Raw genomic sequence first — 26,557 nt, forward strand, 5'->3', positions numbered from 1 at the left:
GAAGCAGGGACAGGTAAAGGGAACAGTAAATCAGTCACTGGTTGTGACTCAGTAGTCTGGCTTACCTGTCTGGGTTCCGCAGAGACCACTGGAAATGTTGGTCCCAAATGCAAGGGGTTAGTTCTGTAGTTATCCCTGATGACCAGCTCCTAGGAATCGCTGCAACAGGACCCAGCTCGAATGTGAACACACAGGTAACATGCCCCAAGTCATTGCCGAGCAAATCTGTGGCATCTAACCCAGGCAATACCCCCACCTCCCTCATGCCACGACCGGCACCCCAATCCAAAACACCTGGGCAACATGGAGCGACTGCGGTATTCCATCTGGCATGGTCACCTGAGCAAATTCCCTGGCCGCACCATATCAGGGCATACCAGCTTAATGGTGGCACCGGAGTCCAGAAAGCCGTCCACTTCCTTTTCCCCGAAGGTGACCCTTCGCAAATGCTTCTGCCGGACATCACTGGGCTGCATCCTCACTGACGCAACCTGATATCCTCCGATCTCCGCTGCTGGTCCCGAGGTGGCATGTGCAGGCTCTCCTGTGGACGTCCCTCTGTGGGTTGATTCCATGGCTGTGCTTGGCTCCTCTGTGTGTGCCAGTCGAACACGGGTGACTGGCCTCACAGCTGGTGATCGTTGCCCCTGACTGGGTCCCCCGGACCGGTCACAGTCCGGGCAGTCTGGCCTGAGATGACTGACCTTGTTACAGGTAAAACACTGCCTCTCGTGTCTAAACTCTGCAGCTTTGGGTGCGTCGCCTTCTGCTGCAGGCTAGGGGGTCCACTGAGGGGTGGTTTTGGCTCCCATGGCCGGGCTGGCCACATCTTTGGGAGCAACTCTCTTTGTCATCAGAGCCCTGCTGGCCACATACTCATCCGCCATCGCAGCATCCACATGGGTTTTGGGTTTGTGGTCAAAGACCCATTGTAAGGAATCCACACCTCAGTTTACTGCTTACCTGGCCTTGAAGACTTGTGCAGTCCTGGAACACTCCCTCTGGTATCTACAGCAGCTGTGCTAGCTATGACTGCAGACCCAGCCTGGGATCAGTCATTAGAGCAATGCTGTCACACGGCCCTTCTGCTATTGGTTCGCTGACCTTTAAATACTGCATTCCCCACAATGCTTCTCTGCCGAGCATAATCCTTCTTGGATGTTACCTGTGTTTTGCCACAAGCTTCCTGGCTTGATATCTCTTGTTACCATCTCTGTTGATTATTGTTCCAGTTTGTTGTTCTCGTTCCTGTTTCCTTGTAGCCTGCAGCTACTTTGCTGAGGCTTGTGTTCCTGGTTCCCGGAGGCCTGTGTCACCTGCCTGGACTTAGCAATCTGCTACATACATCCCTTAGCAGAGGTTGCTGTTTGGAACCTGTGGCCTGCTGCTCTTTCTCCCATTGCAGAGGCCAGATGTACCTCCCACGCTGAAGCACCCCGGAGACCTGCAACCTGCTGCTTCTACCCTTGGCAGAGGTTGCTGTTTGAACCCTGAGGCCTGCTGCTCTTTCTCCCTTCACAGAGGCCAGCTTGGGACTTCTGTGCTGAAGCACTGGTTTACCAGTGCTGCCAGGTGGTGTGCCCACTCCGGTCAACCTTCTCCTGGATGAGACCGGTATCATGAGCTGCGGACGCCATTCACGCAGAACCCGCTCCCGCCCTGCAACTATTACGCTGAAGCGGGATCTACTTGACTACCTGTTGCCGAAACTCCGCCTGGATAATGTTTACCCTGATGTCTCCAATCCCGACCCTGGCTCGTCCACTGACTATGCTGCCCTCTCCAGTCCCGACCCTGCTATGTACGACTATGAATTTCGCAATCCGGATTATATAACCCCACCTCAGCCCCGCGGTCCAGTCCTGGTTTGTGGCGAACACAACCGTGACAGTATGCTCGGCCCCACAAACTCGGACCGCCCTGTGGTGAGGGTTGGTATGTTTCTATCTGAAATACTTCCCGGCCTGTGGACCAGTCCCAGTTTGAAAACCAGTATCTATGCGAAATACTACCCCTGATTGAAGATCAGTTTATGTATGAAAGTTTAACCCCTTTGCAAAGACAATGTCGTAATGATCTCATTATTAAGACTTACTGCCTCAAGGACTTAAAACAGTCTCTGGACGCTTGTGTTCGCTCCCCTGGTTCCCCTTTAACCTGGGATAATGGGTACCCTATAGAACTGGCCGACGCCCAAGAGGCACTCTATGCCCTGACCTTATCATTGGACATTCACGTAGTACAACAGGGAGCCCTCTTCATGTTGGCTCAAGCTCAAGATACGCTCCATGTACTTTCCTTAACATTGGACGTTTGCATATAAGAACAGGACACCCTCCTCGCCATCTAAACTGCTGCTTGGCAGTTCCCCTGTACTGCCAGTCCTGTTGCCAAACCTGTGTGGGTACCTCCCTCTCCAAAAAATGACCAAACTGTCCCACTATCACTGCCCTCTAAGGTAGAAGCTGCCACGGTCTCTAGCCCTGATTGCACCTCCCGTTACTTAGACCCCAAGGATATGTCTGCGTTAACCCCTGCCAACCAGGCCTGTGAGGTTCCCGTGGAGTATACGTGTATTTCCCAAGCCAAAGCTATGACTCTAGTGTCTGAGAATGAACCCCTTCTACCCTCAATTTCTAACTCGGAATCCATAACTCCTGATCTTGAGGTTATTTCTGTTTTAACCCCTGCTAGTCTGCTCTGTGAGGTCCCCATTGTTAACCCTTGTTTTCCGCAAACTAATGTTAGGTCCCTAGGGCCAGAGGCTGAACACCCCATGACCCCACATTCGGAGGCTAGCTTCTCTTTTTCTGATTCTCAGGCACAGCCTGACTTAACCCTTGTGGTTTTTCCTGTATTATCCCCTGTGGGTCAGTCCTATGAGCCTCCTTTGGTAATTCCCTGTTGTTCGCCAGCCAAGTACATGTCCTTTGCTCCAGAGGAGGAACTCCTTGTGTCCCCAATTTCAGAGGCAAATCTCCCTCTTTTTGACTCTCAGGTACTACCTGCGTGTACCCCTGTAAATCCTTGCTGCCCCCAGGCTAATGCGACCTTTCTAGCATCAGAGAATGAATCCCCAAGTCTGACAGCAGAGGTTGCACTGAATGACTCCCCTAAGGTTGTGGAGCCCTTGGTTATTCATTTCTATAATCCCCCTGGTTCAGCTCAAGTTTCCGCTGCCGTGCCCCCTGAAACTTCTGCTAAAATACTGGTTCCAGTTAAAGGTTTTCAAGAAACGTTTTTTCCCCTAAGCCTGTTCGCAGAATCCCCACTCCCAGGTATTTCGCTGACCCAATCTGTCACTCAGAGAGCTGAGATCCCTTCTTCAGTGCGTAGACCCCTTGTCATGGAATCTGTAGTCGTTTATGATTTCCCAGACACTCCTTCCCAAGTACCCACTTCAGAGACCAGCACAGTTGTTGTTCCCCCCCTTGTACTGTCTTTGTTCTCCTCTTCTCAAACCCTAGGGTTAGAAGAGAACAGTGGTCCCTCCTTGGGCTCATGTTGTTGAGTTCCCAGGAATTTTTGCTGACACACAGCTCCCACTCAAAAGTGATGCTTTTTCATATGTGCTAGCTAGAAGCCAGTACACAGTTTCCACCCTCTCTGAAAATTTCCTTGTTGATCCCGCTACTCAGAGAAGTAAAATCCTTCCTTTAAATTCGTAATCTCTTTCCATAGAGGCCGTCCTTGCTTTTGGTCCCCCTGATGCCTCTGCCCAAGCATCCCCTCCAGAGATCAGCGTATCTGTCGTCACCCCCTTAGTACAGTCAGAGACCACCCTGCCTACATTACAAATTCAGGTGTTTAAATCTGAGCTATTTTGTTTTCCTTCCCTTGCTAAACCTCAGTCCTTTAGCACTGCATCTAAATGTGCTCCAGCAACCGTTGGGTTACTCGGGGCTAAAATTAAAACTCCTATGACAAGTACGATGCCCATGGAGTTCATTGCAGCATGTAGTCTGCCCCATGCGGTTGTTCAAATCTCTGCAAGTACCTGTATACCTTCCCCAGACTTTGGTGCCATATCTGAAGTAACCCTTGCCGCGCTCCAAATTTCCGGTGCGGGAGGGCAGTTTCTTTTCACTGACCGTTCTGTAACCACTGAAGTATCTCAGTATGACTTTAACTATGGGGGTTCTCTCCCTATTGTCTCTAGAACTCTACACGCTGCCTTGGACTTTGTGATCTCCACTTAACAGACTATACTGTCTCTCACTGAGCGTTCTACCGTATTTGGGAGCTCCACTACTGATAGCTTCTCTGCCTCTGCGAACCCATGGTTATCCCTCTCGGAAACTTCTGTTGTTATTTCCTCTGTGTTTGAAATACTCAGTACGCACCCCAAGATTTCGGTCCCTAAGCCTGGTTTACTGCTTGCCTTGTCATCTTCCATACCAATACCTGGCAATGCACCCACCCACCCTATACCCTCGCTGACCACTACCTGGAAAACCTCTGGAGGAGAAAACCCTCTCAAATTCCTATGTGCAGATGTCAGCAAAGACTTTGTCTGTCCGGAGGGTCGCCCTGGTACTGTCCCGGCAAGCTTCATTCTAAAGCTTGCCGGGTGCATAGCGGGCTAACCGCGGGGCTGCTCTCTGTTTTAAACGGAGTTTCCCGCGCGTCGGCCGCTTCAATAGATTAGCGCTAATGGCGCTTACTATTGAAAGCGCCCGAGGCGCGGGAAAACCGTCTGAAAATGGCCGAAGATAGCCACGCGCCGCCCGCAGCTGTTTTTAAACTGCGGCGGCAGCCGCATTAGTTTGAAACCTGGCCACCACTTTATACTCGATCGACTATCGCTGCCTCTTGTCCTGAACTCTGGTACCATTACTATGGACTGGGCTCCCAGCGGGGGCCATTCTGCCGTTTCTGCTCCGGAACCCCCTGGTTCTTCACAGCCTTGGATTTCAAAGTCATCTCGCGTGGCGAGCCACCTACCAATAATTTCTCTACCACCACTCTCATATCCTAAGTTTGTTCTCGCCAATGAACTGCTGGTTCACGGATCCCCGTCTCACCTAAAACAGTTTAAAAATAACTCCATGTCTCCGAGACCAATGAGTGCCCACGAGTCTCTGGACCACAACTCTACTCACCATCCTAGACAATTCCAGAACAACTCCAGGTCCCCCAACTCTAGAAGTGGTTATGTTCGTCCGTAGGTCTTACCTGAAGGGGGGGTGGGGGTACTGTAAGGAATCAGTATACGTACACCCTAGGCTTCCTGCAGCGGAGGCTCAGACCTCCTGTGAGCCACAGGTATTGCACCACACACACCGTAGCCACACATCCTCTCAGGGGGTGGGGGAAAGTGCGCTACAATTATAACAGGTGCTGATTTTAGACCCACCAGAAAATTATTGTGATACACCTATCAGTGTTGTTGATTCCCTAGCGCACGTTTTTTCACTTGCATTTAACTTTTTCTTCCCCTGTGTGTTTTGATATTTTTGTATTGCTTCTGTTTTTTTGGGATGCATTAAAAAACATACTTGGTTGGAACAAAAGGAAAACATGTCTATAATTTTCACTTTTATGTTTTCTAGAGTGCTGATCCCATATGTTTTTTTTTATATAGTTCTATACATCCAGCGGGATAGATGCAAGATCCTAGCACCTCCATCTGAATTATATAAGACAGGATGAGTGCAAGATTGTTCAATTTTTTTTTACATTTCTAAAACTACCAAAGACAGTGCTCCAGTTCAGAACCAACTAAAACACCAATCTATATCCAGTCACTACTTTTAAATATCAAGGCATATGGCTTGACTCCCATCTAACATTTGGGCTGCATATTAATGCTCAAACATCCAACAACTTTGCCAAACTGGGTGTTATTTATAGGAACAAATCCTCCTTATGCCCGTAGGTCAGAAAGAGCATTGCACAACAGATGCTAATGCAAATGATAGACTATGGGGACATATTATAAGGTAAAACACCCCAAAACTTATCTTAGCAAACTAGACAACCTCTACTACTCAATATGCTGATACAATAAGACTACAACACACACCTCTACGAAATTCTCCAAGAACTAGTTTGGCTATCCCGTTAGTTCAAATGAAAGATATACTTTATAGTGCAAAATATACCATAAACCCTATTCAAATGAATGGTCATTCAGGTGTCTTTCTGGTGTCAGGAGGAATCATATGGAATAGCACCACCTTGTACATTTGGCCCTATGTGTTTAATTAACTTGAGGTTATATTGCTTATAGTTTATTCTATACATTATTTATGTTTAGTTACCATTGTAGTTATTGCTTAGAGGCATAACGTGTATCTACCACATTAAAGAAAATGGGACATTGCTATGCAGCTGCTTGAGAATAAACATAAAATCTAAATAATTGACTTTACATATAGATAGCCATACCTGCAAGATTATCTGTTGAATGAAATAGGATGAACATCCAAGGAAGATAATTTGTGATAGATTTAATTGACTTAAATTAAAATAAAGCTTTGTCTTGGAAGATAAGATATTTTACTGATTGCTTAAGACACAGAGGACATATTGCTGCATGAATTATGCTAAGGAGTTCTCACAGGGGTTGGAAACTTTCACCTGATTACTGCAGGGATAATTTATGGCAATTTATATCTGCAACTACCTAGCAGCAATTATTTCTTTTTTTTACATGTGCACCATAATTTTATTTATAAATGTGTCAGGAAATTCAATTATTTTACAATGCCATGCAAACACTTCATTTTAAGAACTTAAATGATTGGAAAGTTACAGTTTATATTGTATTCATATGTTCATGAACGCCCAGATCAACAAAAGGGTTCTAACTTTAGCACGCCTTTACTTTTAGTAAAGTCATGCTAAAGCGCTGCACCCTTTTGTAGATCTGGACCACCGTGTACATAGTATACTCTCTGGAATTAAGTGATATTATTAAGCAATAATTAAGAGTAATTAATAATTAGGTGGGATTATATAAAAGTGTTACAGCTAAACCCCGTTATAACGCGCCTCGTTATACCGCGATTCGGTTATAACGCGGTTTTCCCGTGGCTCCCGTTTTTAAAAAAAAAAAAAAAAAAAAAAATTTTTAAAAAATTTTTTTTTTACATTTTTTTTTTTGCACACTGCACACACTCACTGCACACACACTGCTCATTGCTCACACTGCCACACTGCACACACACTGCACACTGCACACACACTGCTCATTGCTCACACTGACACACTGCACACACTCACTGCACACACACTGCTCATTGCTCACTGCCACACTGCACACACACTGCACACTGCACACACACTGCTCATTGCTCACACTGACACACTGCACACACACTGACCACACTCACGCACACTGCACACACACTGCTCATTGCTCACACTGCCACACTGCACACACACTGCACACTGCACACACACTGCTCATTGCTCACACTGACACACTGCACACACTCACTGCACACACACTGCTCATTGCTCACTGCCACACTGCACACACACTGCACACTGCACACACACTGCTCATTGCTCACACTGACACACTGCACACACACTGACCACACTCACGCACACTGCACACACACTGCTCATTGCTCACACTGCCACACTGCACACACACTGCACACTGCACACACACTGCTCATTGCTCACACTGACACACTGCACACACTCACTGCACACACACTGCTCATTGCTCACTGCCACACTGCACACACACTGCACACTGCACACACACTGCTCATTGCTCACACTGACACACTGCACACACACTGACCACACTCACGCACACTCACACACACTTACGCACACTCACGCACACTTACAGACACTCACACACACTCACACACACACACACTCACACACACTCACACACACTTACACACTCACAGACACTCACACACACTCACACACACTTACACACACTTACACACACTTACACACACGTACACACACTTAGACACTCACAGACACTCACACACACTCACACACACTCACACACACTCACACACACTTACACACTCACAGACACTCACACACACTTACACACTCACAGACACTCACACACACTTACACACACTTACACACACACTCAGACACTTACACACACTCACAGACACTTACCCACACTCACACACCCATATACACACACACACTTTCTCTCCCATATATACATACACACACACTCTCTCACTCTACACAGACGGGCCGCGACCAGCACCACCACCCGCTCCCCCCCCTCCTCCCGCGCAGGCAGCGGGAGCACCGGGGACAGCGGTGGGGAGAAGAAACCCCCCGCTACAACCTCCATGCAGGCAGCATGGTTCTGAGGTAAGCGGCGACCTGAGGGACATCCCCGCTCCCATCTACTGCCCCGCGGCCTGTCCCGCGGTGACAGGGTGAAGCGGGGACAGGAGAGACATCCCCACTCCCATCTCCTGCCCCGCGGCCTGTCCCGCGGTGACAGGGTGAAGCGGGGACAGGAGGGACATGCCCGCTCCCATCTCCTGCCCCGCGGCCTGTCCCGAGGTGACAGGGGGAAGCGGGGACAGGAGGGACATCCCCGCTCCCATCTCCTGCCCCGCGGCCTGTCCCGCGGTGACAGGGGGAAGCGGGGACAGGAGGGACATCCCCGCTCCCATCTCCTGCCCCGCGGCCTGTCCCGCGGTGACAGGGGGAAGCGGGGACAGGAGGGACATCCCCGCTCCCATCTCCTGCCCCGCGGCCTGTCCCGAGGTGACAGGGGGAAGCGGGGACAGGAGGGACATCCCCGCTCCGATCTCCTGCCCCGCGGCCTGTCCCGCGGTGACAGGGGAAGCGGGGAGCGGAGGGACATGCCCGCTCCCATCTCCTGTCCCGCGGGATGAATATGCGCTAAAGCGCGGCGGCCATTTTTTTTTCTCGCGACCCCGTTAGTAACGAGGTGGTCTCGGGGTGGACCCCGAGACCCGCGTTATAACGGGGTTTAGCTGTATTAGCAAAAAGCCACTCAATGTGTAGCTCTCTATTTCATTAAGTCTGAAATGGCTGAGTGATCCAGCATATTAAGCAAACATAATAGTAATAAGATGGGGAGCATTACAAATCACGAGAACACTGATGGAATGGTACAATTTCTGGTTCCTATTCTTTACATCACCCTTATTTAAAGGCAATAGTACTATGTGAGTGAAGCAAGAAACCCTGGACATGAGGAAAAGTAGCTTTCTGGTGAATAATGCATTTTTGATTTATAGGAAATTTGATGAAACACATTAATATAGATAGCAATGCCCTCAATACCTGAATTTGATTTTAAAAAAGCTTGCTGCAAAAATCACAGGAAATTCAGCTACTAAAACCTGAAATAATCATGAATTCTAGAAATCAAGTAGCCCAGGAGTTTCGTAAAAACTCTCATAATTGAGGGAGAGCACTCCTTTTGACACAAAATACATATGATGTGGTGGATTTGGGTTCTGAGCTTATAGGGTCTGTGTGTGTGTGTAAATTCCAGTTCGTAAAACAACTTGGAGGTTTGTGGCCCTTCCTCACTGTTTCAAGCTCGCCAATCCCACTTTTTTAATTGCCATTCTTATTGTGAGATGAATCTGGCTGCACCTGTAAAATCTCTCAGAAATTACATAGCTACTGTACACTCACTGATCTTGATCAGAACTACAGCATCTCTTGTTCTCTTGTGCTTTCACATACTTTATCTTGTGCAATGGATCTATTCCTTTTCTACGAATGAAAGAACTTGCTTGCTGCTTCTGTCCCAGCCAAAATTCTGATATAGCGAAAGATAGCAGCTGTACTCGAGACCCCCAAAAAGGCTCAAAGTGGGGGGGAAAACGAGCAGCATCAAAAAAACTCCTATGGGGAAGAATCTGGAACCGATGTGGAGAAAGAAAAAGATGATTAAAACCATTTCCACTCATGGTTTTTGGGGAGGGGTACTGTGATGGTGAGGGGGTACCCAGGTCAGTAAATAAAGGTATTATGCCTGGCTGGGTGCCCCTGAGTCATATTGTAAGTGTTAGCTCTGCAGCCCACTGTGGGTTGAGAGCCTGTAATTACATTAGAATTGTCTGTGTGTGTCCGGCTAGGGATAAGCGGACCACACGTGTTAAAACAAGCTACATTCAATGACTGCGGTCACCGTTAATGCTTTGGTTCCGAGGATTGCAACCACACTTACCACATCACTGTATTTAGGTCAATTGAATAAGTGGGTTGTGGTTAGGCTAGTTCTGTGCATTGCTACACTGAGTCACGGCCTAAACCGCAGGTTAATTGGATAAATGCAGTTGCGGTTAGCGTTGTTCCGTGCATTGCTACACTGAATCACGGACTAAACCGCAGGTTAATTGGATATGTATGGCTGCAGTCATGTCTTCACTCCATGCCTTGCTACAATGAGTCACTGCAAACCGCAGACAGGAAGAAAGTTTAAATCGCAGACCACACATAATTAGATAGCTAACTTGAGTTAGGAACATGCGGTAAATATGAAAATTGGTGTGGGTACTCCTGGGGCCACAACAGTAAGACAGCCATGGGTCTTGGGTTGTTAACTTTTGGGGAAATAGTAAATGAGGGTTCCCCTCTTTTTTGGTATTAAAATTATAAAGAGCAGTGGCATTTACATTCAGGCAGGCGAGGCAGCAGACACAGTAGGAATTAGCAGGCTCAGGATATGACCAGCAATTCCGGTGAGTAACTCATGCATATCTTAAGTGCGGACTTCTAAGACACCATGCTGAGACGACTCCAGAGTGTCTAGGAAAGTCCGGACTTTAAAGGGTACCAACATTTAAAAGTGTTAAATGCTGGGAAGCAGGACTAAACAGTTGTGCCTCGCAACTATCCATATTTCAGTGGAGGGGTAGACTTCAGGTCACCAGGGCAGGGGGCTTGGTTAGGTATGCTAAGCGGCTCAGGTGCAAAGTTAGCGCATGACCGTGGCATACCTTGAAGCCTCTGCCTGGCTCCCTGAAGTACTGGCAGAGCGTGCCAATAGGTGGGATTTTTAATTCCCACGCAGGGATTGGCTGCACAGTATAAGAGGCTATGTGTGTCTTTAAAGTCTTGTGCAGCCGATCGGGAGATAGATTCATCTAAGATTCATCAGAGCTACATCGTGCGGTACAAGAAATTCCATCGTAACTAAGATTTGTACCTCGCTCAGAAAATTAGTTAGAACTAAGGATTCCCAAACGAATCCTGAAAGGGGAAAATGAAAAAACTACTTTCGGCAGAGATACAGGAGTTGCGAGCCAAGGACTGTTACACGGATCTTTTTGCGCATCAACCCCGCTCCTGGGAATTGATGCCTAGAGACTTGATTTCTGTGATTTCGTTCTGTGGAAATTTTATTTTGTTCTTCCCCATCCCAGTAAGTGTTTATTCGTAATATTTTATACTTCAAGCTGTGTTTGTTTCCTGTGTAAATAAACTACACGCAAAATACCCTCTTAAGCCATATTGGAGTCGTCCAGAGGCCACACCTCAAAGGGGGGGTACTGTAAGGAATCGGGGAGCGCGTCCCCCGTCACGCACTCCTCCTTACCTGATGTCTCGAGCAACCCCGCTGTCCTTACAGCATGCGCGCTCCCGCAGGATCTTTTCTGACTTTGTGGAGTCTGGCTCCGCCCCCCCCCCTGCTTGCGACGTGCATCAACGGCGTGCGGAGCGCACACGTGACGCGTGTGCACTGCTCCCAAACTGCGTGTCAACTCTCTTTATTATGCCCACCTGTCTCCTGTGTCATTCCTCCTCCTATCCGTGCCTCTGCAGAGGCCGCGCCTCCACTCCGCTCCCTCTCTAATTGGTCATGCACTCCCATATATGCTCAACTGTGCCACTTGCACTTTGGATGAGCATAGTTCCAGTTAGCGCTATTCTCCCACTCTTTGTTTCAGATTGACATCCAGTGTAGCGACCCGGCTATTACTTTGGACTCCGCACTTCTGGCTTACTAACCCAGCTTACCTCAGACCTTCCTCATCTCTCCATTCCTGACCACGGCTTATGGACCTCTACGCTCCTACTGGCTCCAATCCCTGAACACGCTAAATGGACACTGACCATTCTACCGGCTCCTACCTCAGACCTCAGCAAGTACAGGACCATTCTACTCTCTCCAATCCTGACACGGCTGCCTGACCATCCGCACTCCAGACGTGCCCCTGTGGCTGTGGGTGGCGTTTATACCCATTCCCACCTCAGTACCGGGGTCCCTCCGTGTTTGTGGTGAGCACAGCGTTATGCAGTGTCACAGGAGACCAGTGCTTTTAACACAAAAATACCTGGATTCTTTGATTGAACAAAACGTCAGATAAAATAAATTGTAATTTATTCACATAAGAAACACACACAGCTTGATTTACAAAATTATACGAAAAACACTTACGGGAGCAAGGTAAAATGAACTAAAAGGTTTCCAGAACGAAAGTCCACGAAATACAGTCTCTAGGCATGAAATTCCAGGAGCAGGGTTGATATGCAAACAAGAGATGACAAACTGTCTTTGGCTAGGGGCGCTGCTTGCAGCCCCTGTATCTTCGCCGAAAGAAATATCCTCGTTCTGCCCTTGCAGAATTCATTTACAAGTCTATAGTTCTAACGAACTTTCGTAGCGGGGTACAATCCTTGGTTGCGATGGAATCATCTCTGTACCGCATGCAATACCTTCAGATGGATCATAGTTGAACACATACCGGACAGCCTGCACAGGGTTATAACACCCTCCCAAGCCTATCTGTGTAATACACAGCCAATCTTGGAGTGGGAAGCAAATTCCCACCCAATTGCAAGATTGCCAACAGTTCTTGCAGCTGGGCAAAGGGCTTCACAAAGGGCTTCACAAAGGGAATCCCAATTAAGCGATTACTATACCAAGACAAATTTCCTAGCCAATTCCAATCTGGCTTTCGCCCCCAAAAACTCCACCGTAACTACCCTGCTAAAAGTTTGCAATGAAATCCAGTGTGGAATGGAACGGGGACAACTGACTGCTGCAGTATTCTTAGATTTTGCAAAGGCTTTTGATACTGTTGATCATGCTATCCTGCTTAGCAAACTCCAGAGCTCTGGAATAGGGAAGCATGCTTTAAACTGGATTCAGTCCTACCTATCAGGTAGATCCCAACATGTGTCCATCTCAGGCTCTAACTCCAACCCCCTGGATATCACCTGTGGTGTCCTGCAAGGCTCTGGTCTGGGACCCCAACTCTTCTCAATGTTCATCAATGATCTCCCCACAGCTTGTAAGGAAGCCTCAATACACATGTATGCAGATGACACAAATCTTTATTCACACAGCCATAGCCTCTCCGAACTTCAACACATACTTCAGTCTGACTTTTTCAGACTCGAAAACTGAATTTCCCACAACAAACTGGTTTTAAACACTGACAAGACTGTAACAATGGTATTTGGGACCAAGTCTAAATTTTTAAAGCTTCCATCGACTGAGCTCCAGATTAGAACCAACACCACCCTAACCCCTGTCACTAGTTTTAAATACTTGGACTTATGGCTTGACTCCCACTTAACATTTGGGATGCACATTGATACCCTGACAACAAAGACCTATGCCAAACTAGGGGTAATTTACAGGAACAAATCATCCCTAAGTCTCCTGGTCAGAAAGCGTATCGCACAGCAGATGCTAATGCCAATTATTGACTATGGAGACTTAGTATATGGCTCGGCACCTCAAACCCACCTTAACAAACTTGACACCCTCTACAATTCAATTTGTCGTTTTGTTCTCCAATGCAACTACAACACACATCACTGCGAAATGCTCAAAGAATTCAATTGGTCATCACTCGAGTCTAGGCGCAAAGTTCACCTTTCCTGTCTTGCCTTTAAATTCTTTATGGGCAAGCTACCCAGCTATCTGAACAAGCTCCTCACCCCTACAACATGCAGCACTTATCATCTGAGATCAGACTCCAAAAGACTGTTCATGGTCCCAAGGCTCAACAAAGTATCTGGCCTTCTCTTACCGTGCACCCCAAAACTGGAACAACCTACCGGAGACACTCACATCCACCACAAGTTTAAGTTCTTTCAAATCTAAGGCTGTCTCACATTTTAATCTGGTCTGTAACTGTTTCATACGCCCATAATATATATTTTCTTTAACTGTGCATGCAATGTATTGTATATATACCCTGTTCATTTATGTAACTGTGTTTGTGACCATGTATTATTTGTCTTAACTCTGTGCCCAGGACATACTTGAAAACGAGAGGTAACTCTCAATGTATTACTTCACGATAAAGTATTTTATAAATAAATATAAATAATCGTCATCACCATTATCAACAACTACTTTATGTACATTGATGTTTCCTTCCTTATCAGCCTCAACAACTACAAGCTCTGTTACACTGACGCAATCATCATCGCTATGGCAATTAACCAATCGTGTTTCTGGTTGTTGTGATTACAATGATGATAATGTTGCCTCCCTCAAAAGTGAACACCACCTGCACCACAACATAGATGACCATGATTACATTCATAAGTTTGTCCACAAACACCAGTTATGTCTCCCAGTCTCATACATACAGTATGCAAATACATTAACAAGAGCTATTGCGTGATGTTATTTTTAACTTTCAAATGAATGTGTTACAGCTACATGTTGCTTATGTAAAACAGTTGTGAAAAGGAATAAGCCAGGTACCCATCTTGACACCTCTTCTTTATGAGCTCACATGAATTGCAGTCAAGAAGAGGCTGGAAACTTTAGGTAGCCATTATTATACTAAGTAGAAAAACCTATAGTATAAGTAGAACAATAGTGTCCAACTAGTGTCCAAAGTGTTCAATATCGTTCCAAAGTGTTTGGAACATCTTTGAACTTTTAAAGTGTTGCCAATTCAGATGCTGGTTCTTTAATAAGGCTCATTAAAAAAACATCTAAAAAACAAAGCAAAAGATGCACAAAATCTAGTGCATTATTTAATGCACAAAAGTTAAAACCACATAAAAACTAGGTAGCATACTCACAAACAGCCTTGTATAAATCACATTGCTAAATATATTACTGAACAAATATCTATAATATGCATTTCATAGCATCTAAGGCTACTGCATCAGGATTATTTGTCCAGTGTTCAAACCCCATGATCTTTACAAAGGGGCTTGTATTACCAGATTTAAAAAACAAAAACAAATGACATTAATACAATCTTAAACATCATTGGTCTATACTGAAAGCAGATCCCATTTTGAGAGTTAATCTGAGTGAAAGACTATCAATCATTTATAGAAAGATGAATTCTCTGAAAAAATATATTGGCACCAAGCATTCCAAAGGCCCTAAAATGGAAAAAAAACAAAATGATTAATACATGGATGTCTGATAAACCTAAAGGTTGCTTTAAATGTGACAAGACACGCTGTTCCTTATTTGGAGATAAGAAAAATATATTTACCTCTAGAATTACTCAGATATCCTATAATATCATTGGATTCATTAATTGTAATACTACTCATTTGGCCCTAGTGGCCTCCAATATATTGATTGAACCAAAAGGATTCTTAGGGAGCATTTCCTTGAAAATAGAAGAAATATTATTAATAAATACATGCTACATTGGGTATCTAGACATTTTTTCACCAAACACAATAGTGATCCTATGGGATTAAGTGTTGTAGGCTTTGAAACAATTGATTCTAATCTGTTTGGTAACAATAGATTCATTACATTATATAAGAGAGAGTCTTATTGGATTTCCACTGTGTAACTTTTAACACCAAAAGGATTCAACGAAGCGTTAGATATTGTTCTCTTTATAAGGGATTCTTAATGCATTGCATAATTAAAGATGTACTGTAACTGTATCTATAACCTTTAGACTAAACAAGTAACATCATTGCTAAACCTCTAATTTAAATGTATTTTAGATGTTGTAATATACAGTATATACAGTATACAGCTGCAGCGGCCATTTTTCAAAGACTTCACGCGGTGTATACATCGGAATACCCATGTCATGGCACGTGATTTTTTCCAACCGTAACACCTTAGACGCGTGTTGACTCGGGTTTCTAACGGGTGCAAAAAATTGCATTTTAGCATTGTCTGCAATACTGTCGAGAAACTCAAGTGGGCAATCGTGAGTTCTTGTCTTAAAAATCTAATAGCAATTCAACCTGTCTTTTATTGCCGTACAGTTCTGCAAGTGTGTGTGTGTATTTGTAATTTGAAGATTAACGTTATGAATTCCTACTGTATAGTTTACATTGGAAATACAGTAAGTCCTTTCTGAGGTTCTTTAGCCATACACAGATTACAAATATGAGGATACATACTGTATACAAGATAATAAATGGAAAAGAAGTCATACAAAAATACGTCGCTTCTTCTTCCGAATGAAAAATATTTTTTCCGCTCATGCGTGTACAGTATATCTAATTGGAACCTTCTTGAAACGCATATGCGTGTCATCACATTTAGGCGCATGTGTGTATGTCTCATTGGAACCTTGAAACGTATATGCGTGTCATCACATGTAGGCGCATGCGTGTATGTGAATTTTTAAATTGGGGGAAAAAAAGAAAAAAGAAACATTCAACTTTTTTTTCTCTACATGGCCTTATTGAAGGACTGATTTTAACCAACCATTATGGGAATCTCTATATGTTTTTGATACTTTATCTGTATACTGTACTATATGATATACTGTATACTGTATGTGGTGGTATACTGTAATTTTTATTTTAGGGATGGGGGGGCGGCAGGTCACAAAATGTTGATGAACTGTTCAAAATATTTCACTGACCTAATAATCCTGCACACACTTCTATTGTAGCATGACTGCTAGAATGACTCCTCCACACACATTCAAAGTGAATTTCAAGTTAAATCTTCTTTATAATGGCTGCATTGCATTCTGTAGTTCTTTTGTCATTTTTATTTGAGGGATGGGGGTAGCGGGGGGCTCACAACATTTTGATCAACTGTTCAAAAGATTTATTTGGACTAATAATCCTGCATACACACCCGGCCTTGCAAAGCAACTTGAAAAGGCGAGTAGTAGCTCACCCCGCCCCCCCCTCCCCCACACACACACACAAAGCCTAAAGCCAATGGTATCTTCAACGTCTTATCGACACCTGCCCCCCCGAGAGCCATTCATGAACATCTTTGAGGCTTTGTTTACAGTAATTATGTCACAAAGTCTTCTTGAGGCCATTATGGTGTACTGGTATCCCCATGCAATGTTTAAATGTCCCGTGTCATGTAGCCGGGACATTTATATGCATAGGAGATAGAGACACCCTATACCAGGGCCTGTAACTCGGAAAGTAGGGGGACCCTGAACTTGAACTGAATCCGCATCCCAAGCACCCAGTGAAGATGTGTTGGGTGTGATCTATAGATGTGGACCAGGATGCATCATCATCTTTGAGGGTAAAATAATGCACAAATATTCATGCTGTGGCCTTATGCACTGTACAGCTGTAGTGTACAGTATTTGGTACCCTAATGTTTAATTTTTCTTTTCTCTTTCCAGGAATCATGGATAAAGTATTTTTCCAAGAGAAAATAGTGCCCGAGATGGTTAAATACATTAGGCATGATTTCCCATCTGGTCACCGTTTCTTCAAGGACAATGACCCGAAACACACCGCGTCTGCTGCCCATATTCTTGCCAGCGGTATCAACTGGGTTAAGACGCCACCGGAGTAAGTTCGGTAACCATTTCATATTGTTTTACACTGTTTACAGTATATCTCATTAACTAATTCACCTTTTTTCCCCCCTCCAATTCAAGATCCCAAGACTTGAATCCCATCGAATTGGTATGGCATCAGTTGAAGGATTATATCACAAAAGTGGTGAAACCGTCCAAAAAGAATGAATTAGCAAAAGGAATAATGAGTTTCTGGAACAACATACTGCGACCATGTTTCCTATTCTTTTACAGCGTAATGGGCAGGCCACCGGAAAGTAGTAAGGTACTGTACTGTAGTATGGTAAGTACAGGTAGAGTAAGTATGATACAGGTAAGTATGGCACTCAAAATAACCATTTTATGTCAGCCCTTCCTCTCCACTTTCTATTGTACAGTATATACAGTAATAAATACAGTACAGGATGTGTCTAACCTACAATAGTATAGTTATAGTTATATAGTATATAGTTACAGTACATTATACTGTATACATTTTAGTGTAAAAATACATAATACATAACAATACAGAGCGCAAACTTAAATTCTAACATACTGTATATAACTGTATAAATAAGTGACTTACAGAAGTGCGGCCTACAGTAGTTTTACAGTTATACAGTAGTTATACAGTTTACTGTATTTAGTTTGTCCAATATAGTGATACACACAATGCCTTAAATGCACTTTAATGCAATAATGTTTTCCTTTCTTTTCAAGGCTGCAGCAGTACAGGAAGGGGGTTGGGGGCATGTGTAAAATATTGTAATTTACACAAACCCCCCCTCTCTCAATGACAAAAGAACTACAGCCATTACGAAGAAGATAAAGTCAAGATTGTAAATTTGGAAGACGAGGCTTCCTACTGTATTTCTGTATTATTCATTTTTCCATGATTACCTGTTGAAAGTATTGAATAATAAATAATAAATTTAGAATAAAAGATCTACATTTTTATTTTTGAGGATTCCTAGAATTTAATGAAACTTGCAAGTGTATTGTAATTATACTGCAAAATGCAACGTCAAACAGTAGTGATGATTACAGTACAATGTAAAAAAGTATTGACTATGAAAACAGTAGCATACTGTATAAGGTTTTCTATTAAGCTCACAATTATGCTATCCTAATCAATAAAAATTGCACTGTCACTAAATTATTGCCTATATGGATTTTTAAATCAGAATAACAATGTGCAAGCAATGTTTAAAAAAAGCGATATTAGAGGTCCATCCTTTCTTTCCATCCATCCCTCCTTTTGCCTTTTTACGCTTGATGTCAAAGTTTCTTTTCTGGGAAAAAAAAATAATGCTATTATTTCCGATATTGCGCATGCGTAGTCGCGTCATTGGGAATTAAAGCAGCAGTTCAAGCAATATTCTACAGTACATGTGTGTCTGTGCGATGAGAACAAACTTCTGATAGGCTCTGGCTCTTGAGCCCCGCCCTCTCCCTAGCTGTCCACCAATTGTATCTACAATCATATTGCAGGACTACATTTTCAATAATTGTGCAAGAATTGTATTGACTTAAATTAAATAACCCTGAGCAAAGCGATTGATTACAGGAGAACGGACCGATCTGCAGCTTACTGTAACTAATCACTTGTCTGTGTGCATAATGCACATAAGGTACAGTACAGTATTGTTTTTTAAAAATTATATATTTTTTAAATATGGCAGCTTGAACTGCAGCTTTAAACATAATACAGTACTGTATAGTGTAATACAGTATACTGTAGTACATTATATTTACCTTCATTATAGACTTTGCCAAATGGGTGGTGATGAGCCACTGTCACTCTTGTAGTCTTCATTATAGTTGACATGTGACAGCTGGCCTGCTACATCTGTAGTTGACAGCTGATGAAGCTGGAAATATTTTTGGTACATGCAAGCTTGCTGGTACCTGTACGTGAAATCAGGATCAGGCTGCCAATTTTGCAGGTTTTCTGGCGGAGACAGGTAGCAAGGATTGCTGGTGCCGGTGATGGGGCTTTTGCCGGCACATTGCTGGATTGGGATTGACAAATTTTATATGGATTAAGCCCCACCTTTCTTCTTTTGAAATTGCCACACCCCAATACCCGCTTGTATCTCCGGAGCGAGGGGCAATGCGAAAAAAACACTGATCGCTACTTATGGTTTTTCTTTTCACACACTTCCACGCACGTACGTCAGGTGAAACTTGTAAAAATCAGAGTCCGAAATAAAAAATCATATATTTCTGCAACAATCGCCATGTTATCTGCTGCAGCATTATTGCAAAACATATTAAAAATGCATAACTACAGTCAGTTTTTTTATACGTCTGCGGTTTGCACATTATGTCCAGTCCAGTCAGCAATTGCGCAAGGATAAGAATTTAGAAAAAAAAGCACAGAGCATTGAATTTTAGAGGTTTTTATTATGAAACGTTTTATTATTGATAACATCTTTGTCGTTTTCAAGTACCAAGGTCAATTCACAATGGTCCACTATACGTACACTTGTTTTATCTGTTTTTTTAACACCTGCAAATCGACACAGTAGCACAGGACCGTACACATTACAATTAATTAATTTCTGCCACCTGGCGGATACGTGAAGAATTGCACCTAAGAATCCGAAACCATTAAATTAAATTAAACAGATCAAATGCGGGTGCCTGGCAGCGTGAATGCGGCGTGAACAGTGGCGTGAATGCAGGAATGCGGAGTTAATACCACGTGGAATACAGCAGAACACATGAAAATGGTGTGACGGTGGAGGGGTAACCAGACCAATAATAAAGGTATTTTGCCCGGCTGGGTTCCCCTAAGCCTTTTTGGGGATGAAGGGGTTAACTGCATGGTCACCGTAATGCCATGTATTCCCTGTATATCACCTGTGATGTCCCCTCAATCATACTGTTAATGTGGAGTGCCAGAACCTAGCTGCAGTCCTGTTAATATGTACTGTATTATGTAGAATGTGCCCGCTAGACATAAGGGGCTTCTAGCGCTGTGTAAAGAGTTTATTGGATAAGTGTGCCTGTGATGAGTGTCTGCATGTAACCCTGAATCACTTCCTAACCGCAGACAGCTCAGGGACAGCCTTAACCACAAACTCAATTGGATAAGTGGCTTGCGGTCTAGTTACGATGGCAGATTGCATCAATGTATACTGTGGTCTCATTATCAGATTAAGGTCAATTGGTAAAGTGCGTCTGCAGTTTTGGATCCAGACAAGCAATGCAACATGGAATGCCAGCTTCTCACCGCAGACAGATTACAAGTCTAACCACAGACCACATCACTGTGAAAATTCAGGGGATTACTTCCCCTTCTTTTCCCTCTGTCCCATCTCCTGCCAATCCCTCTACCCTTTCCCACTCCTGTCCAATTCCGTCTACCTCTTCCCCACTACCTCAGCGCATGCCCCGCAGGTCTCGTGTGCCCGCGCGGTCCCCGAGCCCATGCAGTGACACTCCCCGCTCCCGGAAACCCGCTGTGCCCGTGGCTAGTACCTCACCTTCCCTGGTAGCTCCATCCGCTCCTCTGCCCTCCTCCAGCGGGGTGCCCGCAGCGTGGCGCTCCGCGCGCCTGGTGACGCGGCCTGTGCACGCGCTCCCTCAGCTCTCAGAGGGCGTGCGCACACGCTGCTCTGCTAGGCGCTATCGCCCTTATGCTCCCTCCTCTCAGTCCCTGCGGGCCATCTCCCTGTCACAGCTTGTGCTCGTGCATCCTCAACTTACAGGGGGCGTGCGCACACGCTCCTCTTGTTTGCCCGGTCACGTTTCTGACTCCTCCTCCCAATCCCTTCAGGCCTTTCCCCTGACTGCCCCTCCTGTCTCCTCCTCTTCTCTCCCTGACCTATCTCTATTGTCTCCCACTTCTCTCTCTGCTCCTCCCCTCTCTCCTATTTGTGTGTCTCCCTTTATAATCCCTGTCTGTCCACTTCTTCCTCGCTCTGCATAGTTCCTGTTTCCCTGTGTGTGCTGACCTATGCTGTGCTCCCTCTGTGTCCCTGCTGTATCCTGCTCCTGTGTTTATCTTGGATTTCCCTGGCTTTTGACCCCTGCTTGTTCTGGACTACTCTGCTCTCTGGTACTCCTTTGAACCTTGCTACGAACTCTACCTCGCTTACCTCTGGTATCCTTGGACCTGGCTTTGTACCCTGACGACTCTACCCTCTGAACCCCTGGACATTGGCACACGGACACGACCATTCTTATGCTTACACCATCTGACGTTGCAAGTATATCTAACAACTCTCTCTACAGGCCCAGCAACGCTATACCACACTCCGGGCTTGCTCCCACTGCTGTGGATGTGTGGTGTAATACTGTTCCCACCTCAGTACTGGGGTCTTGCTAGGTCTGCGGGCATACAGGTGTGACATTATGCAGAGCCGAACAAACGCAGACCCCCCTGAGGTGGGTACCAGTATTTCCATAGAGGCCCTACAATACGTTAGTAACCAGCTGTCCACGGTCTCCCAGCAATTGGCTAAATTCTCCCCTCAGGAGAGTCCCATGGCTCCTACACCACCGGTGGCTACTACCTACGCCAACCCAACGCCACGGATTCCTTCTCTGAATCGCTATGATGGGGACCCCCTCGCCTCCGCGGTTTCTTAAACCAATGTGAGGTGCAGTTTGAGATGTACCCCTCCCTGTTTCCCACTGGTCGTACAAAAGTAGCATATGTCTACGCCTTACTGACCGGAGACGCCCTCGCCTGGGCCTCCCCCCTATGGGAGCGCAAAAGTGAGCTAACGCAAGATTACTCTCTCTTCAGACGTGAGTTTCAATTTGTATTCAATACTCCTGCACGGCGTGAGACAGCCGCTTTCTCTCTTTTTCACATTTCTCAGGCCCGAAGATCAGCTGCCAAATACGCCATCTAGTTCTGTAAGCTGGCTGCCGAAGTCCAATGAAATGATGAGGCACTCGCCGCCGCATACTGGCACGGACTTTCAGATACGTTGAAAGATGATCTAGCTACTCATGCCCGGCCTTCTTCCCTGGAGGAGCTGATTACCCTGAGCGTACGCATGGATCAGCGTACTCAGGAGCGACAGCACGAAAGGCACTGTTCTCGCTCTCTGTCTTCTGTTGTTTCTCACAGGTCGCCTACAACACCTCTTCTGGCACTGGAGTCTCCGGAACCGATGCAGGTCGGCAGTCAGCAACTTCAGGCCACAGAGAGAGCACGGCGTCGTCTGAATAGACTTTGCTTCTACTGTGCTTCTCCGGAATATCGTCTCCAGAATTGTCCCCTGAAGCCGGGAAACGGGCGCACCCAGTAAAGGTAGAGGGGCTTCTACTGGGTACTGTCTCTCCTTGCCCCTCTCCTCCCGAAGCTCTCCCAAAGAAGTTTCTGCTTCCTGCCACGTTGGAGGGTCTGAACGTGTTCCTGAAGGTTGAAGCTTTCGTCTATTCAGGATCTGGTGGTAACTTCCTGGACCATAAGTTCGCGTCGGAGAATCACATCCCCAAGGTCAGAAGGAAGACCCCCATTGGCCTCGAGGCCATCGACGGCAGGCCACTCCAGCCGGCATTTATCCTTTGGGAGTCTATTCTGCTTACATTGACCTTGGCTGATGGTCATAAGGAGGTAATCACCTTCGATATTTTTCAATCTCCCACGGTGCAAATTATATTAGGATTGCCTTGGCTTCAACTCCACAATCCACGCATTGACTGGACCGGCACTCTCCCTCTCCAGTGGCCTTCGTCCGCAGATGCCGTTTCTGTGGAGTCTCCTGTAGCGGTGCTTGCCGGTCTGGATTCCGTTTCTTCCAACCTGTTGTCCCTGTCTACCGTGTATCATGAGTACCTGGATGTGTTCAACAAGGTACAAGCGGAGATTCTTCCTCCTCATCGTCCGTACGATTGTCCTATCGATCTCATTCCTGGGACCATCCTGCTGAAGTCTAAGTCATATCCACTCTCCGTCCCGGAGACCGAGGCCATGACGTCCTACATTCAGGAAAACTTGGAGAGGGGATTCATCCACAAGTCTACCTCCCCTGCTGGGGCTGGCTTCTTCTTTGTGAAGAAGAAGGATGGATCGCTCAGGCCGTGCATTGACTTCCGTGGACTCAATAAGATCACGTGAAGAACCGGTATCCTCTTCTGCTTATCTCAGAACTGTTCGATCGTCTCCAGGGGGCCTCTATCGTCTCAAAGCTCGACTTAAGAGGTGCCTATAATCTCATTCGTATAAGGGAGGGGAACGGGTGGAAAACTGCATTTAACACACGTTCTGGACATTATGAATATCTTGTTATGCCCTTCGGTTTATGTAACACTCCTGCCGTTTTTCAAGAGTTTATGAACGACATCTTCCGCGATGTATTGGGAACATTTGTTATAGTCTACCTAGACGACATTCTAATTTTTTCTAAAAATCTGGAGGAACACATTTCACATACCAAACTAGTGCTTTCTAGACTCCATTCTAATTACCTATATTCCAAGATGGAGAAGTGTTTATTCCACCAGTCCTCTACTGCCTTCTTAGGCTATATCATCTCCAGCCAAGGCTTCTCCATGGATCCAGAGAAACTGAAAGCTGTTCTCGATTGGCCGCTGCCGAATTCACTTAAGGCTGTGCAGCGTTTTCTCGGCTTTGCCAACTATTACAGGAAATTCATCAAAAAAAAATTCTTCTATTGCTCTTCCCATCACCGCACTGACCAAGAAGGGTGCCGATATCTCTTCCTGGTCTCCTGAGGCTATTCTTGCATTTGAGGTCCTCAAGAAGGCTTTCGTTTCTGCCCCCATCCTTCATAATCCAGATACCACCCTCCCCTTCACTTTGGAGGTCGACGCCTCGGACGTAGGAGCCGGCGCAGTCCTTTCCCAGAGGACTTCTCCCCAAAGAGAAACTTCACCCCTGTGGTTATTTTTCACGGAAATTTTCATCTGCCGAAAGGAATTATGATGTCGGTAACCGTGAACTTTTGGCCATAAAACTGGCTCTTCAAGAATGGAGACACCTTTTGGAGGGTTCCAAAGAACCAGTTGCGATTCTTACTGACCACAAAAATTTGTTATATATTGAGGGGGCTCGTCGTCTGGGATCCCGCCAAGCTCGCTGGTCACTCTTCTTTTCCCACTTTAACTTTAACTACACCATCTCATATATTCCTGGTACCAAAAATGTCAAAGCGGACACACTCTCTCGTCAGTTCGCCACAGAAGCCAAAGCCAATGAAACACGGAGCCTATTCTTCCTGCCAAATGTATAATTTCTGCTAACAACTTCGATGTGCTGGACGAGATCAAAAAAACTCAGGCTCACATTCCCAGCAGGTTCAGGGTACCAGAAGGACACCTATATGCAGCTCCATGCTTTCGCCATAAAGTTTTACTTTGGGGTCACTCTTCTAGAGCAGTTGGTCATCCAGGCTTCAATAGGACAGCAGATCTCATTAAACGGACTTTTTGATGGCCAAAGATGAACCAAGACATTCTCAACTTTACTTCTGCCTGTCCTGTATGTGCCCAGAGTAAGACACTCCATCACAAACCTTCTGGTCTTCTCTTGTCTCTCCCCATTCCGGAACAACCCTGGAAACATATCTCAATGGATTTCATTGTTGAACTGCCCATTCCAAAAAGGGATGAACACCATTCTGGTCATAGTAGACAGGTTCTCTAAACAAGCACACTTTATTCCCCTCAATGGTCTTCCTAACTTGGCCACGTTGGCTGATGTCTTCTCCAAATAAATTTTCAGGTTACATAGCGTACCCATTTCTATTGTCTCTGACCGTGGATCACAGTTCATCTCGAAATTCTGGTGGGCATTTTCCCAAAGACTCGGTATCTCTCTTTTGTTTTCCTCAGGGTACCATCCTCAAACCAATGGTCAAATGGAAAGGATGAACCAAACCCTTGAACAATATCTAAGATGTTTCATATCGGACTCACAAGACAACTGGGTGGACCTCTTACCATGGGCCGAATTTGCTATAAATTCTTTGAAAAATGAGTCTACTCAGGAGTCCCCCTTTTTCATCAACTTCGGTTTCCACCCCAGTAGCCTTCCTCTCTCGCCCTCCCCTTCGGGCGTTCCTGCGGCCGACTCTCATGTTGTTAATCTCCAAGAATCTTGGAAAAGGATCCTCAAGACTTTACAATCTGCGGTTGCCAAACAAAAGTCCAAGGCAGATCGTCATCGTCAACCTGGGCCTTTCTTCAAACCTGGCGACCGGGTGTGGTTATCCTCAAAAAATATTAGGCTGAAAACACCATCGCCTAAACTATCTCCTAGATTCCTAGGTCCATTCAAAATTTTGAAGAAAATTAATCCCGTGGCTTACCGTCTCGACCTTCCTCCTACAATGAAGATTCTGTCCGTTTTCCACGCTTCCATTCTTAAACCTTTCATACCTAGTCCTCATTTTCCTGTCCCCTCTCGGAAACCTGATCAAGTCTCCACCCTAGGACAACAGGAATATGAGGTCCAATCACTTATCGATTCCCGCTGGTCCAAAGATAAACTTCAATTCCTGGTTCACTGGAAGGGCTATGGCCCAGAAGAATGGTCATGGGTACCTGCTCGTCACATCTATGCCACAAGACTACTCCTTCAATTCCACCAAAAATTCCCCTTCAAGCCATGGTTGGATCGATCTCCGAGCGAGGGGGGGATAATGTGATGATTCAGGGGATTCCTTCCCCTTCTTTTCCCTCTGTCCCATCTCTTGCAAATCCCTCTACCCTTTCCCACTCCTGTCCCATTCCGTCTACCTCTTCCCCACTACCTCAGCGCATGCCCCGCAGGTCTCGCGTGCCCGCGCGGTCCCCGAGCCCCTTGCAGTGACGCTCCCCGCTCCCGGACACCCGCTGTGCCCGCGGCTAGTACCTCACCTTCCCTGGTAGCTCCGTCCGCTCCTCTGCCCTCCTCCAGCGGGGTG

The sequence above is a fragment of the Ascaphus truei genome, chromosome 1 (genome assembly GCF_040206685.1).
Source record: "Ascaphus truei isolate aAscTru1 chromosome 1, aAscTru1.hap1, whole genome shotgun sequence".
In the NCBI taxonomy this organism is placed as follows: domain Eukaryota; kingdom Metazoa; phylum Chordata; class Amphibia; order Anura; family Ascaphidae; genus Ascaphus; species Ascaphus truei.